The sequence below is a fragment of a genome, unplaced genomic scaffold (assembly GCF_019419815.1).
Source record: "Pyrus x bretschneideri cultivar Hongxiangsu unplaced genomic scaffold, Pyrus_bretschneideri_v1 Contig2, whole genome shotgun sequence".
NCBI classification, from domain to species: Eukaryota; Viridiplantae; Streptophyta; class Magnoliopsida; order Rosales; family Rosaceae; genus Pyrus; species Pyrus x bretschneideri.
The window spans coordinates 5,450,098-5,466,107 of NW_025999501.1; the positions used below are offsets into that span (position 1 = coordinate 5,450,098).

General features: G+C 36.7%; 1 pseudogene; it reads right to left on the minus strand.

Moving 5' to 3' along the window:
• Positions 1-2,777: 2,777 nt before the first annotated feature.
• LOC125476635 lies at positions 2,778-5,453 on the minus strand (annotated as a pseudogene).
• Positions 5,454-16,010: the final 10,557 nt, after the last annotated feature.

The following is a 16,010-nucleotide window of genomic DNA, read 5'->3' on the forward strand; positions in this document are numbered from 1 at the left end:
GTAACTATAGTTTATTCTTTCAAATCTAATTAGAATTTAAAAATCAAAATGTCAATCTTTTATCTCGATATAGCCCAATCGCTTTCTCTCGACTTATTTCTAGAGTTAAGAATCTAGAGAGAAACTTTACCGAAAGAAATAAATCGGGCAATATAAGTGTTGAAATATCTGAGACAAATGGATGCTTGTTTCCTAAATGCATGAGTTGCTTACAAAATTTTGTTAACCATATCAGATATAGTTGCCTCTGCAGAAAGATGTTTTTCAAAATTAAAGTTGATCAAATCTTATTTTCGATCAATTATGTCACATGAAAGATTGAATGGATAAACTTTTTCATCAATTGAAAAAGAATTAGTTGAAAACTAGATTATGTAAACTTCATTTGGATATTTGCGTCTAAAAACGCAAGACGTATAATATTTTAGTAATGTTTGTATATCTTTTTTCTTTTGATATTAATTTTTCATGATGTTTGATGTAGAAATAGACTGTTTCATGTATTTAGCAAATTCTTTTTTTATACATATTAATGTGCAAAAGATCGAGGGTCAAAGAACTCTAGGGCCTTACTTCGAAAGCTCATCCAAATTCTCAAGGCCGGCCCTGTTCGGATCACCACAATATGTGTGTGTGTGTGTGTGTGTGTGTGTGTGTGTGTGTGAATCCATTTGAGGATGTAATCGAATCCAAGGGAGAATTCAAGACAGCAACGTACTCTCCAAGCCTTCACCACCATTGCTGGTCTGAGTGTTCTTCATTTTTTGAGAAAACCAATTTCATAAATTCATAAAAACTCACTAAAACAACATCTATGACCTAAATTATGAGTCTGCAGATTTACTAATTACCCGGCTTGCGACTTGGTTGAGAGATTTCGTCATTGGTGTGTTTGAGAGGTCGGAGTTCCAGTAATGTTGAGGTGGTGGTAAAGGTAAGGAAGCAGCATGGCTTCCGACCAGTGCTAGCTGCATGCAACAATTGAGCATGGTCAAATTAAGTGATGAGCTTAGTAATTAAATATATGAGATCAAACTAAAATCACGAGTCCGGCTTTCGTGGTGAAATATGAAGTAAACATACAAGGGAGTATCCTCTTACCAATCCTATCACAAAATAACTCAAATTAATTATGAAATGTGTGATTTTTTACGCTAGTGAATCATACGATAGTGGCTAGAGAGAGACTAAAATGCATCTATGAGTCTTCTCAGCCTCTCAAAGAGTTGACTGTAGTGCAAAGCCACCAGCTAGTTCCCTTTAAAAAAAAAAAAAAATTATGGAATGTGTAATGAAATAATAAAAGTATTAGTTACCGTGGATTGTTTTAAATGGTGTACATAGTTAATTAGGAAAACTAAAGAAAAAGATTTGAAAACTTTGAATTTTAATGATAAGGACAAAATAAAGGGTAAAGTGAATAGTATCATGATTGACTTTGTGTAAAAATATGATTTTTCGTTAAAGTGAACAGTACTGTGAGTTTTTCGTTAAAACTCCTTAGTTAATTAGGGGTATTTTTAGGAAGAAAACAAATAATATACATCGTACAATAACACACTTTTGCAAACTAGCAAATAATTGTTCAATCATGGATATCATGCATGCACTTTCCTTTAAACCTTTGGTCGTTTTAAACTTCCAAAAAATAAAAAGACAGAAGCTATTTTCTTATAGTTCTATAAGTTTTTGTCACTTAATTTGAAATTGGCTTCTTACATTTCTTGTTAAAATGAATGCAAAGTCTACACAATAGGGTTAATGAGAACCAAGTTAACTGTTTTTGTCTTAAAGTAAAGTTACAAACAAGGCAAGGACGGAGGTAGAAATCCTTCACAAATGTACAAGATAAGGACAGAAATACTTGAAACAAACACTTGATTAATTAAGTAGCCATTATAATTAATTTACCCTTTTTTGTATGAAAGAATGTATTAGTTCACCCTCAGTCATAAGGGAAAGTCTCTTCCTGATATAAGGTGACTTTGTCCGTGGAACAGGGTGTAATTTTCATTTGATCTAAGATTATGCGGTATTTTGGACTGACACTTCTTTAATTAGAAGTCATATCTAATTTTTGCTACTTCTTTCTTAGAAAATGATGAGAGATACCATTATGGCACACAAGAGGAAGAATTTGTCATGAAATCTATGATAATTCTTGTGCCAATAATCTTTGACCTTGTTGTACGGGTTTAAAATTAGAAAAGGAATTTAGAAACGTCACTTGCCTGCTGGTCGAATTGTCGATCCTCCTCACAATCTTACCCTTCCCCATCGATGACCTATCATATCTGGGTTAATTAATTAATTAATTCACTACAAAATTAAAATCATCTAGCTCCAATAAATGTATATGCGCAAAGATGAAGAAGAACAATACGCTAGCCATATTAGACTAGGCAGTACTACATTTCTGACTACATTAGGCAGTACTAGAGGCTCGTTTTAAAACGTTTTTAAAATAATTGAAAGCGTATTTCGAGAAATTATTTTTTGCGTTTCGAAAGAACTTCAAATGCTTATTGCAAGAAAGACTACTTAAGCACTTCAAGTGCTTTCCTATGATTCATTGCATTTAGTTAAAGATTGGCTTCAAAAACATTTTCATCAAAAACGCCTTCAACATTTTAAAAAGTACTTCAAACAAGCCATAAGACTGTAAACCTACAGAAGACCGAACTCTTTGTTGTTGAAAATCAGTTTCCAAATAAATTATTTCCAAGTCATAAGGGATTGATGCCGAGTTAAAAAGGAATAAACTACACAATATTAGATGAAGGGAATTAAGAATATCCTTCATGAGCGTTACACAACGCAAGAAGAATTTTGTACATGAATCATTCCAAGTCAAACGAGGGCGACTAAACAGAAAGTTGGAGCACAAGGATTTTCCGTATAATTCATGAGATGAATTGCAACGCTTAAACAGAAAGAAAGTTGGAGCACAAGGAGATCTTCCTCGGGTGAACATAAACAAGCAAAATTAAATCTCCTTTAAATGGAACTTCTGTAATTGCAATCCAATTCATCAAACTTCAGATTCTTTTACAAATCCATCGATCCAGTTGGTGCCTATCTAGCACCAGTTTGATTTTCCGTCTTTCCCACAAGTGCATCAGTATAGCGGAGTTCTTCCTGGAAATCAGAATGAGGCAGTCAGTACTCTGTCAAGCTTGGCTGCAGAATGCAGTTGTTTGAACCTTCAGAACACTTCGCTTCTGTGCTCCGGTTTGCCATCTTTTTTATGGGTGTGGTGCATAGTGAGAGGCTCTCACTGGAACTCAGGAGCAAAGGTATGTACTTGGTGTATCATTGACAGCTTCATTAAATGAGGCATTAAATGAGGCGACTAAGAACTCTGCTAAGCTTGGCTCCGGTGTGGACTTGTTTGAACCTTCTGAAATGCTTGTGCTACTAGATCTTCCAGTTGAGGGTTCTGAAGAGCCAGGGGTATCCAAACATTTCAAGGGAGTATCTACCCCCTTCCAGATTACAGGTTCAAGAAACTTCCATGGATCTTCAACCATGGACTCATCGCAAAACTGCTCCGGCCCCGATTGTCCGTCTATTGCATGACCATGAGAACCACGCCACCCACCTCTTGCTGAACTTGAACTAGAACTAGGGCAGCCTCTATGTACTGATTGTGGTCTTCGACTATGGCTGAACCGGTGCCCCCTGCCTTGCCCAATATTGGAACCACGGCTTCCTGGTGGCCTAAATCCAGGGCTAGTCGGTGGCCTAAATCCAGGACTTGTCGGTGGTCTAAATCCAGGGCTTCCAGGTGGTCCAAATCCAGGGCTTCCTGGTGGTCTAAATCCTGGGCTTCCTTGTGGTACATATCCAGCGCTTACTGGTGGTCTCAATTGAGGGCTTCCTGGTGGCCTGAATCCCATTATGCATAGGAAAAGGTCTTTTCATTCCTACGGGGCTTCTTTGAGGACTAAAATTTTGATAGGAACCTTGTAATTGGTGCATTCTCAGGTCTGGTGAATAATTTCTTTGAAACTGATGAGCAGGAGAAACAGTCGTTTGAGGGGTTCCTGGGTCCTCCTAAATCATGATTAAAAGAACCAAAATCAAGAAGAAAGAACAAGATTTAAAAAATAAAATAAATAAATAAAAGGCAGATAACAAAGACGAACTTCAAGTGTTCAATACTTTGGCATAAGCATCCTAACATGCATAATCTAGTAATAGATTACATTTTGTTCATAAGTATACGACACTGCAATAAAAAGGAATTAAACCAAAAACGACCAATCCTTTTCCATCACTCGTCAATGAGAGAGCGCTGGTCTAGTAACACAAGGAAGCATAGTGTTACTGAGTTTCCAACTCCATACCATAAGCTTGCAAAAAGTATCCAAAAACAAATTTTGTGCCATAGAAACAATTTATTAATTCTTAATCTGCTATCTTATTCACGAAAATTAAAGAACACAAGTTATGCAATACATAGCGACATGACTAGAGTGTATGAAATTCGAAAATAAAGTCAAACTAGAACTCTATCTAGATTATACGACAACGTCAAAGCAATCTTTGTTAAGACAATTAAACTACCTGAAAGAGGCGACGGAAGCCTTGCCCTGGGAAAATTTTGAATGTTTGAAATTATTTGGTGCAATCTGATTGCCGACTTTAATCCTTTTAGTGTCCGAAGAGAAGGCTGCCATGGGGTCTGAGCACAGGACCGTTTCTTTCACTTCTTGGATTCGTTCATTAACCTGAATACACAGATTGAGCAAAACCCATTTGAATAAAGTAACATTCATCAATGAAAACACTAATTTCTTCAAATTAACATAAATTCAACGTTCAATTAAACCTTAAGTCGGAAAATCTTCAAAGCAAAAGCCTTTTCGACCTCAAACTAATTAAAATTAAAAGAAGCTCTAAATTCACATAAATTTGAGAACCCAAAAACCCTAATAAAATTTTTAATAATTTAATTAATATGCAATTGTAAATGTGTCGAATTCTTCAAAGTTCAAACACTGAGCGTAAGTAAGGATTTTTATAAACTAAGTTTCGAATGGAGAGCGAACTGTTCACAAAAACTAAAAAAAAAAAAAAAAAAACTAAGAGAAATTTTTTATAATATGAGTCTGAAATCTGGTGTACCCGGTACACCTAAAAATTTTCCCTAGCGAGGGATTTTTCGGTGTACCCGGCACACCAAAAAAATTTGGTGTACCCTCACTCATAATGGTGAGGGTGCACCAAAAAAATTTGGTGCACCCTCACTTTTTGTACACGAAAAAAATTCTAATGAGTGAGGGTACACCAAAAAAATTTGGTGTACCCGGTACACCTAAAAATTTTCCCTAGCAGAGCAGAGAGCGCGAGAGAGAGGGAGAGAGAGGGTGAGAGAGTACCTGAATCGGAGGCTGTCTGTTTTGTCTCCTGCTGGGAATACCTGATTTTGTCTGCCTTGGGCTACCCCTTCGGGGACAGACGAGGTGATGGAAAAACAGCGAGACCGAATTACCAAATTAATTCTTTTAACAAAATAATTTTAGAAAAATAATAAAAAATACTTAAAAATTTTGAGTTTTAACAATAAAGATAAAATAAATGATAAAATGAATGATATCATGATTAACTTTTTAGTGTAAAAATATGATTTTTTATTAAAATAAACAGTAATGAGAGTTTTTCGTTAAAGTTCTCAATAATTTTGTGATAAATAATACCAACTAAAGTATGGGTTATGTTTTAAGAAAACAAAATACTATAAGGAAAAGTAAATGCTATGAGTGATTTTTGGACGAGCCCGTCAGAAATAAGATTTCCAATTTTTATTGGGAATTGTTATTAACACTTGAAAAATCTCATTCTATACTCTAAACTTTTTATATTTGGAAAAAAAAATACACTTGTGAGGAGTGTAAAATGAGATTTTTTGAATGCTAATAACACTCCCCTTTTCATTTTACAATTTTCAGATTAGGTCACAATTTTTAAATTTGAAATTTAGGAACGGAGTAAATTTTAAAATTTCAGAATATAATTTAGACTTTGTTGCAGTTATATTAGAAATAGGAATGTGATTGTGTAAATCCTAGTGTATCAAGGGATATCTTTTATATTTCCTTTAGTAATATAATTCCTATTAGAGTTGTAATCCTAAAAGGGTAAGGATTTTACCTATCCTACTACTATAAATAAAGGCACAATGTGATGATATAACATACACCTCACAATTAAATGTCTTTCTTCTCTCTCTCACTACCGCCGGCCTCCCCCTTTCTATTCCCTTAGAATAGCTCAGTTAAATAAGCTTACAACACATTATCAACATGCTCTTGTTGGAAGCTGAGGAACTAAAGGATATGAGACTCTCTTCTACCAAATTCAAAGGCTTTTATTTGTTTTCTGCCAATCATGTACGCTTAAAATAAAAGAAGATATTTGAAACGTCCACGAAGCGTGAAAACATTCTCCATGATGCATGAACCCCTCTATGTTTATATTTTACTTCTGATATATATATATATATATATATATATATATTATGTTTCATATATCTGTCAACTCGTGCTCTTATGCTTCACATGCATGTTCGAAAGAAATTTTGGTCATTAGCCATCCTTACTGCCACTTACCTTATTAATTGACTCCCAAGTTGTGTGCTAGGGTTTAAATCTCCCTATGAAGTACTCAAGGGTAGAAAAATTGATTTGACACACCTCAAGGTATTTGGATGTGTTTGCTTTGTTCACGTTCAAGCCTTGAACCATGACAAATTAGATGCCAGGACAACAAAGTGTGTGTTTGTGGGGTATTCTTCCACCCCAAAAGGGATACAAATGCTACAATCCAGCCACTAAGAAGTGTGTTGTGTCAATGGATGTCAAATTTGGAGAAGATTGCCCTTATTTTACTCACAAATGGAATACTGCAGGTCAGGGGATGAACTGTTTGAAATGTTTCCACTTCCTCCAGTCATTAATAATCCAATGTTGGAAGAAAGCTCACTTGCTGTGACACCAGATATTGAAGAAATACAAACTGACTCAATCTTTGATCATCGTATCCTTGCCAATAAGGGAAACGAGGAGTCTCATTCTGATCATTCACAATCTCATACAGAGTCTCAAGGGCTTAGAAGAAATCATCCTCGAACCAGAAAACCTCCAACTAGGTTATAAGACTATGTTAGTTATGCCTTACGGTATCCTATCAGTAAAAGTATCAGCCTTGGTGAGTTCTTAACATCTTATGCTGCATTTCTCTGTGAAATTGATAAACACAATGAACCTAGAAGCTTTCAAAAGGCATTTCTCCTCCCACAATGGAATCAAGCCATGATAGATGAGCTTCATGCTCTAGAAGAAAATAAAACTTGGAGCTTGGTTCAACTACCACCAGGAAAAAAAGATGTTAGAAGTCGTTGGATTTACAAGATTAAATTCAAGGTTGATGGTTCTATCGAGATAAACAAGGCCAGGCTTGTTGCTCGAGGGTTCACTCAAACATTTGGGGTAGATTACAAGGAAACATTTGCACCTGTGGCTAAGATGAATTCAGTGAGGGTTCTACTCTCAACTGCAATCAATTGTGGGTGGACTCTTCATCAAATAGATATGAAGAATGCTTTCCTTCGTGGAGAGTTACAAGAAGAAGTATACATGCAGCCTCCTGCAGGTTATGATGGTATTAAAGGCAACATTGTTTGTAAATTACACAAAGCAATCCATGGATTGAAACAATCCCTAAGAGATTGGTATGCCAAGCTCAGCTTAGCTCTAGAGAAGGTTGGATTCTTACGAAATAATGATGACTCCTTATTGTTTGTAAGAACTGGCACTAGTGAGAAATTGGTGGTGCTTATTTATGTGGATGATCTCATCATCACAAGAGATAGTGCCGCTGAAATTAAGGCACTAAAACTCTCACTACACCAAACATTTGCTATCAAAGACCTGGGAAAGCTGAAATATTTTTTAGGCATCAAAATGGGAACCTTTTTAAAGGGATTGTTTCTACATCAACGAAAATATGTATTAGATCTTCTTCAGGTAGCAAAAATGCTTGATTGCAAACTTGTCATCACTCCCGTGGACTCTAAACTAAAGCTCAATACAAATGGAGAAGCTATGCATGATGTGAGCTACTATCAACGATTGGTGGGCAAACTTATATATCTCACCATCAGACATCCTGATATCACATATGCAGTGAGCTTGGCAAGCCAATTTATGCATTCTCCTATAGTTGTTCATCTTAACATGGTTAAGAGAGTCCTGCGTTATCTCAAGGGTTCGATAGGACAAGGAATCATCATGCGTAACAACAATTCCACAGCCATTAGTGGCTGCACGGATGTAGATTGCGCAGGGAATGCACTTGATAGGAATTCTACCACGGGCTATTGCACGTTTGTTGGTGGAAATCTTGTCACTTGGAAGAGCAAGAAGCAGCATGTCATTTCTCGCTTCAGCGTAGAGGTTAAATATCGAGCCATGGCAGCCATTGCATGTGAACTTATATGGCTTAAAGGGCTTCTTTCAGACTTAGGGTTTACTAGTACTACTCTCATGTCTTTTATGTGTGATAATCAAGTAGCCATGCACATTGCTGCTAACCGTGCGTTCCATGAAAGAATGAAACACATTGAAGTGGACTGTTATTTTGTTAGAGCGCAAGTGCAAACTCAAGTCATCCGGACCATCTTCACGTGAAGCCATGATCAACCAGCAGATCTCTTTACCAAGGCTTTGGCATCTGCTCCATTCCATCATTTTCTGGGCAAGCTTGGCTCGATTAACCTCCTCAATCCAACTTGAGGAGGAGTGTTGTGATGCTGCATCTACTGATGTTGCATATGACTGATGTTACATATGACTGATGTAGTATCAGTATGATTGATGCTGCATATGGAGCCTACTACCAAGGTGACCCCTAGGGTAAATCTCTAGGGTAAGGCTTATTGTAATCTTTAGGGTAAGGGTATGCAAATCACCTTTTCCATTGATTTAAGGGATGAGATTAATTGTGGTAATGTCTTTGTGTAAGGTTTAGATTAAGTAGGTAACATGCCTTCTTCTTTCTTGTCGGCTGCTTCTTGCAACCATCATTTCCATCTATTTTCCCTCTATCTTCTCATATATACCTAGACTCACTCTTATACAAATACACATGAAATATACATTCAAACTTTAAAACCAGAAATTCTACACAAAGGAAGCCTTAGATTGTAGATGACCTCATCCTGTTGATTATTCTTATCCTAAAAAGCAATGACCACGTCGATACTGTAAAGATCAACTCACATATTCCTGAAGCAACATATTATGCCCTTGAACAACTACATTCTGAAAAACGGATGTGTTCTTGTGTGTTGACGTCCACACATCCACCAAAGTCACCTGACCAATTCTTTTGTTTTAATAGTATGCACTAAGTTTGACGTCAATCAACGTGTGAAAAAGTTTCTTCTTAGGGTTTGTGAGGGTGTTGTTGAGGGCAAGGTTGTACGAGATAGTACGATTGTTTTGGGTGTAATTGAATTGGCTTAGATAAGCACCATTGATGGTGAAGTCAGGGCATTTTTACTCTGAAGTTCTTTTGGTGGACTACAACTCGAGCCTAATCATAACTGGTAAATGCATGAGTAAAAGAGCAATTACAAAGACAACCAAACAGATTTGGGCGCACTCTGGCTGAGAGCTTTTAGTGGCAGACATGCCTAAGAAGCCTGGATTCTCGCAGTCTTAGCTTGTAGTTGCAGTCATGGTGACTGAGGTACGACGAATTATAGATCTTCAGAGCATTGCTCAGATCATTCTAGATGCTTTTAATGATCTAGCTAAGGTGACATATCACATATACCTGCTGCAAATGCACCTGCAACAATAGATGTACCCTGCGTACGTCACAATCCCGCCTGGGAAGGCCGGACCATCCCCGAAGGTGGGAATACCGTACCTTCCACGTAGCCCAATACATTAGCAGCTAGCTAATCATCTGCTCCGACCCTGAAGCATAGCAGACCTCTTGGTTTAAAGGATTCACAACCCCAGAAGAGGAAACCGACACCAAATAGTGACCCTAGTTTGAATCCGACCATCGCTCACTCATCTGTTCCAACGCATGAGATTATTCTAGATTACGGTGATGTCTTAGACAAGACAAACTGACCTCCCAAGAATTGGGAGATTTCGGTCCACTACACAGTATTGGATGAGGTTTGGAATTAGAATGAAATGATCGTTGATGATGCATTTGTGTACACAGTAACTACTAACATCATGCTTAACGATGACATTGAACCACGTTCCGTTGATGAATGCCGACGTAGAATGAATTTTGAGATAAAAGAGCTTAGGAAAACTTGATATTGCCTCGGCCTGAAGATCGAGTATTATTCGGATGGAATCGTAGTACATCAGTCGAACTACACCCAAAAGGTTTTCTAACGTTTTAATGAAGATAAAGCGAAGCTTTCGAGTGCACCTATGATCATTCGGACTCTAAATGCTAAACGAGATCATTTCCATCCAAATGAGGATAAGGAAGAGATTTTGGAACCCGAAGTTCTATAGCTAAGTACAATTGGGGCTTTATTGTACTTGGCTCAATGCACTATACCCGACATCACCTTCGCTTTTAATCTTTTGGCTAGATACAAATGTGCCCACACGTAGGCACTGGAATGGTGTTGAAGACAATTTCCACTACCTCAAAGGTATGACAGATTTGGGCTTGTTCTAGACTTACGAATCTTTAAGAGTTGTCGTCCCTTCGGTCATCGTATTGATTCCTACCTTGTTGGTTATGCAGATGCTGGATATTTGTCTAACCCACATAGGGCACGTTCTCAAACGGGCTATATTTTTACCGTTAGAGACACCGCTATATCTTGGAGGTCTACCAAGCAAATGCTGGTTGCAACTTCTTCGAACCATCCTGAGATTCTCACCCTGCATGAAGCATCGCGTGAGTGCTTTTGGTTGAGAGCAGTTATGGAACATATTCGAAGCACTAGTGGTCTTACTTCAATCATTGACCTTCATACAACGATCTTCGAAGACCATGCAACATGTATAGAGCAGTTAAAAAAGGGATACATCAAGGGAGACAACACCAAGCACATAGCACCAACGTTCTTTTATTCTCACCAGCAATAACAACATCAGAATATTGAAGTCAAGCAAATTCGTTCACAGGACAACCTTGCCGATCTCTTTACCAAGTCATTGCCCAAGTCTACTTTTCAGAAGCTCGACCAAGGAATCGATATGCATAAATTATCTGAATTGAATTGCTTGTAGTTCTCTTATTTAGAAGTTATGTCTAACTTAAGGAGAGTATCCTGAAGCATACCCACTTAATCTTAATGTACTCTTTTTCCTACGATTAAGAGCATTTTTCCCACTAGGTTTTTGCTATTGAACGAGGTTTTAACGAGGCACCCATCCTAGGATGATCATACTTCATTAAGTTCACTACTTTCGTCATGTTTTACGTTTGTTTTAGACATTATGCATACTTCTCACTTTTCTCCTTAGGCTATGGGTTTTCCCCATGCCTTGGGTTTTACCATAGCGAGGTCTTGTGAGTTTTACTACCAATGCATACTTTCTTAAATTTGAGACTCGCATTTGCCCGTTGTGCTGCCGACTTCATTAACTGTTCTACTTTATCTGCTGAAGATTTGATGCGATGTTTGTTTAAGTATTTACACACTCAAAAGGGAGTGTTGCATTCATATTTGGAATAGGAATGTGATTGTGTAAATCCTAGTGTATCTAGGGATATCTTTTATATTCCCTTTAGTAAATTAATTCCTACTAGAGTTGTAATCCTAAAAGGGTAAGGATTTTACCTATCTTACTACTATAGATAAAGGCATAATGGGATGATACAACACACACCTCACAATTAAATCTCTCTTCTCTCTCTCACTACCGCCGGCCTCCCCCTCTCTATTCCTCTAAAATAGCTCAGTTAAATAGGCTTACAACATACTTCATGTATTTCACAAGTTTTTTGGATATTTTCAAATTTTTTTCATGCATGTAATTTATTGTTTTTTCTTAATATTTGGTGTATATTTATGTATTATTTTAATTACTTTTATGGTATATATACCAGTATGTTTATCTTTTTAATATGTAAATTTGTCAAAAAATGTATGTAAGAGTATGATTAATATAAACACAATGAAGAAAATGTATACAAAACTAATATTAAAATTTAAAAGTTGATTACAAAATACGTAATTCTACAAAATAACTATAAGAATCGAAATATTTGAGAATTTTTTTCTATTAAAATAAGTTCGGATAGCTTGGGAGAATTTTGGATAGAAAAGTGCGAATTCTTAAATGCATTCCAATTTTCATTCCGTCTTTTTCAAAAATATTCAAATTCAAAAATTTTCAAGTTCAAATTTGTAATTTTAATGCTTAAACTAAAATTCCATTCCAACTTGCACCCCAAGTAAAACCCAACTATATTAGAAACTTTATTGCAAGGTGAACCTATTAATACGATTATTACTTTAGGATTTTAGAAGGTTAGTAGGCCTACTTTGAACGTTTAAGGTTTTGGAAGACTGTCGAAGTTTTAGATTGATCATTTTTAGGATGTTAGAATAGGTTTTTTAGATGAAATAGTTTCAGAGATAGGCAAAATTCTTTATTTTGGTCCCTTAGATTGAAAGTTGATAAAAGTGGTCTATGAGTTTGTCCATCATAAATTATTTAGTCATTACGTGAAAAATATGTCAACAACATCATTAAATTGTCACGTGAGCGACTACATGATTAACTTTTTAAGATTATTTTGTCCAACCAACTCCTCCTTTTTTTTGGCAAAATGGTCATTGAGATTGGCATAACTTTTTACTTTGGCACCTAACACTAAAATTCAATAATACTGGTTCTTGAGTTTGTCCATCAGAAATCATTTTGGTCATTCTGTGAAAAATCTATTAACAACATCATTAAATTGTCACATGGGTGACCATGTGAATCGTGATCACCGTTTAAGAGTATTTTTATCCCCTCGTTTTTAGGTAGAATGGTTCATGAGACTGACATAACTTTTCACTTTGATCCTATGGTTGAAATTTGATAAAAGTGATCCCTGAATTTGTCCATGTCAACCATTTTTGTCCTTTCGTGAAAATATGTCAATATCATCATTAAATTGTAATGTGAGTGACCAATCGACCATCGTTATAAGGATATTTTGTTCAAACTAACCCTTCTTTTTTAGCCAAAATGGTCATGAAACTGGCATAACTTTTGACTTTGGTGCTTCACAATGAAAATTGATAGAAGTGATCCTAGTTTGTCCATTGTAAATAATTTTGTTCCTTCGTAAAAAAATCTGTCAGTGTCACGCCCCGATCCCGACACTCATCCGGGATCAACATGTGATGTACCAAATACCTATATCTCTAACTTACCCCGCCTCCGGAATAAGGCAAAGCATAATTCAAGAATCGAATCGCATAGTAATTTTTTGTATACTCTATGGCTACATCTAATCTCCTCGTTTCTACTGTCTACGTACCCTAAAAAGGGATCAAGCCATTTGTAGTTCACCATTCACTATACTCCGACGTTTATCATAGAACGTTCAAGCAGAAAAGCATGGCATTCCTCAATCATTCATTAGAACTTGACAAGCATGAAATTACTAGATCCAGAGCTACAGAAAAAACCCCATGACATTCAAGATTTCCATTCTATCCATCATATAAATCATTATGTTTCAACATGATACCTCAGTCTACAATGTGTAACATATCAGAAAACTAAAGAAGCACAATATTATTCTCAAGCCACATTGATCTACTAATCTATTCATAATAATATCAATCATATCCAATGACAACCACAATCACACCAATTAATCAATTCTATGAATCAAAGATGCACGATATTAATGTCTAACTACGTTAATCAATCAATGAAATAACATATCATTTCATGAATTTACTTAAAGAACTCTACATAAATCCCTACTTGGATTCTAAGTAATAACATGGTAAATTTCATTTATATTCACAAGATCTACTATGGTTAATCCCCATTCACTTAAATCTAGGGTTCCAGACTAGCTTATGAAAATGAGCAAAAGCAAGGATTCCGGACTACTCAATGGAATCCAACTAAAATATAATACCTACCGAAATGTTCCAAGTACCACTAATCCTCATCACCCTTACTATGCGTATGGTCCCCCATCGCGGACATACCAAGCATAACCATAGGCATAATATCATTGTACAGGCAATGATCACCCATTGCGGATATACCAAGCATGATCACCCCTGAATACGTATGGTCCCCTATCGCGGATATACCAAGTAAGACCACATCCTAACTCTAGGTACCCATGACAGATATACCAAGCATAATCACTCCTAGAATGTATATGGTCCCCCATTGCGGATATACCAAGCCGAACCATATGCATAGTCTAATAACTTAGGCAGTGATCACCCATCGATGATATACCAAGCATAATCACCCTTAATAGTCCCTCATTGCGGATATACCAAGCAAGATTGTATCCTATAGCTCTAGGTAGTGATCACCCATTGCGGATATACCAAGCATAGTCACTCCTAGAATGTGTATGGTCCCTCATTGAGGATATACCAAGCAGAACCATATTTATAGTCTAATCGTACAGGCAGTGATCACCAATTGCGGATATACCAAGCATTGTCACCCCTGAAATACATATGGTCCCCCATTGCAGATATACCAAGCAGGACCATCCATGTACCATTGCCACATGGTGCAGCAAATTCAACACATAACCTACCCATACCTCAACCTTAATAAGTTACAATGTAGTCACCTATATTATCAACTCCTCATAGCCACCAACTAATATGTCACACAAGCATATAAGTACCACAGAATACTTCTAATAGGATTTTAGGCTCACAATATCATAACAGTTAACATACATATCATTCATATTATCAAGAAGATAAATAAACATATATATAACGCAATATGACGTCCCATACACGTAAACCGATGTATATACTATTTGCGATAACTCACTAACCAATATAGGCCCACTAAGCCCTACATAGTCTCTAGTAATACTAATTTTAATATTTAAGATCAATTCGTAGCATATTGACCAAAAGTTGAGTCTCTATCAACAGCAGGGTCCACAACCCTATACAAGTCAATTTGGAACATCCGCCCATGGATTTTCAATCTGTAACTTTCCAAAGGTCTCATTTATCTTTTAGAACAATATTCCAAAATTTCGGAACGATCCAACGGTTGGATCTCCGCCAATTGCAAATTTAAGCGGTGGTCAACGTTTGATTTTACAACTTAGCAATTCAATTTGGGAAGATTCGTACGTCAGATTCCTAATCTGTTAGTTCCTAATGTCATCAAGTTTTACATACTATTATGTATTAAAGTTTGGTGCCGATCCAAATTTTGGATCGTCAATTCATATAATAAATAAGTGACAACCAAATAGGCGATCAACTACCAAACTATATTAAAACCTCAGAATTTTAGTAAATGGATTCAAATATGGAATTGGGGCTTCATAATTAGCCTAAAATGGTCAGGTGGGGTCTCAGCCCACGCGCCGTCGCATGGGCGGCGGGCTATCCTGACTTGCCGAAAAATTAAATTATTTTAAAAAAATTACCAAATCTTATAAGCATGTAGGTCTCAATGAGGAGAGCAATTTTCATACCTAGGCCGAGGTCCAATTTGGGCGAGTAGCTTCTGAAATCACCCTCGATCCACTGAAAACCCTAGAATTGGGTGTTTTTCAATCCGTCAAATCTGCAACTCCATCGCCCCCAAACTTGTTTGGTCTTTGTTCTTGGACTCAAAAGAAGTCTTTTGGTGGTGGTCATCGACGGTGAAGGTTACTAGAGTGGCGGATCACTGCCGAAGTGTCCTCGGAGTTGACAACTTTGTTCCTTTCAATTTAGAGCCAAAATGGCTCGATTTTTGTATAAGAAAGGTAGAGGGAAGGATCCTAGGAAG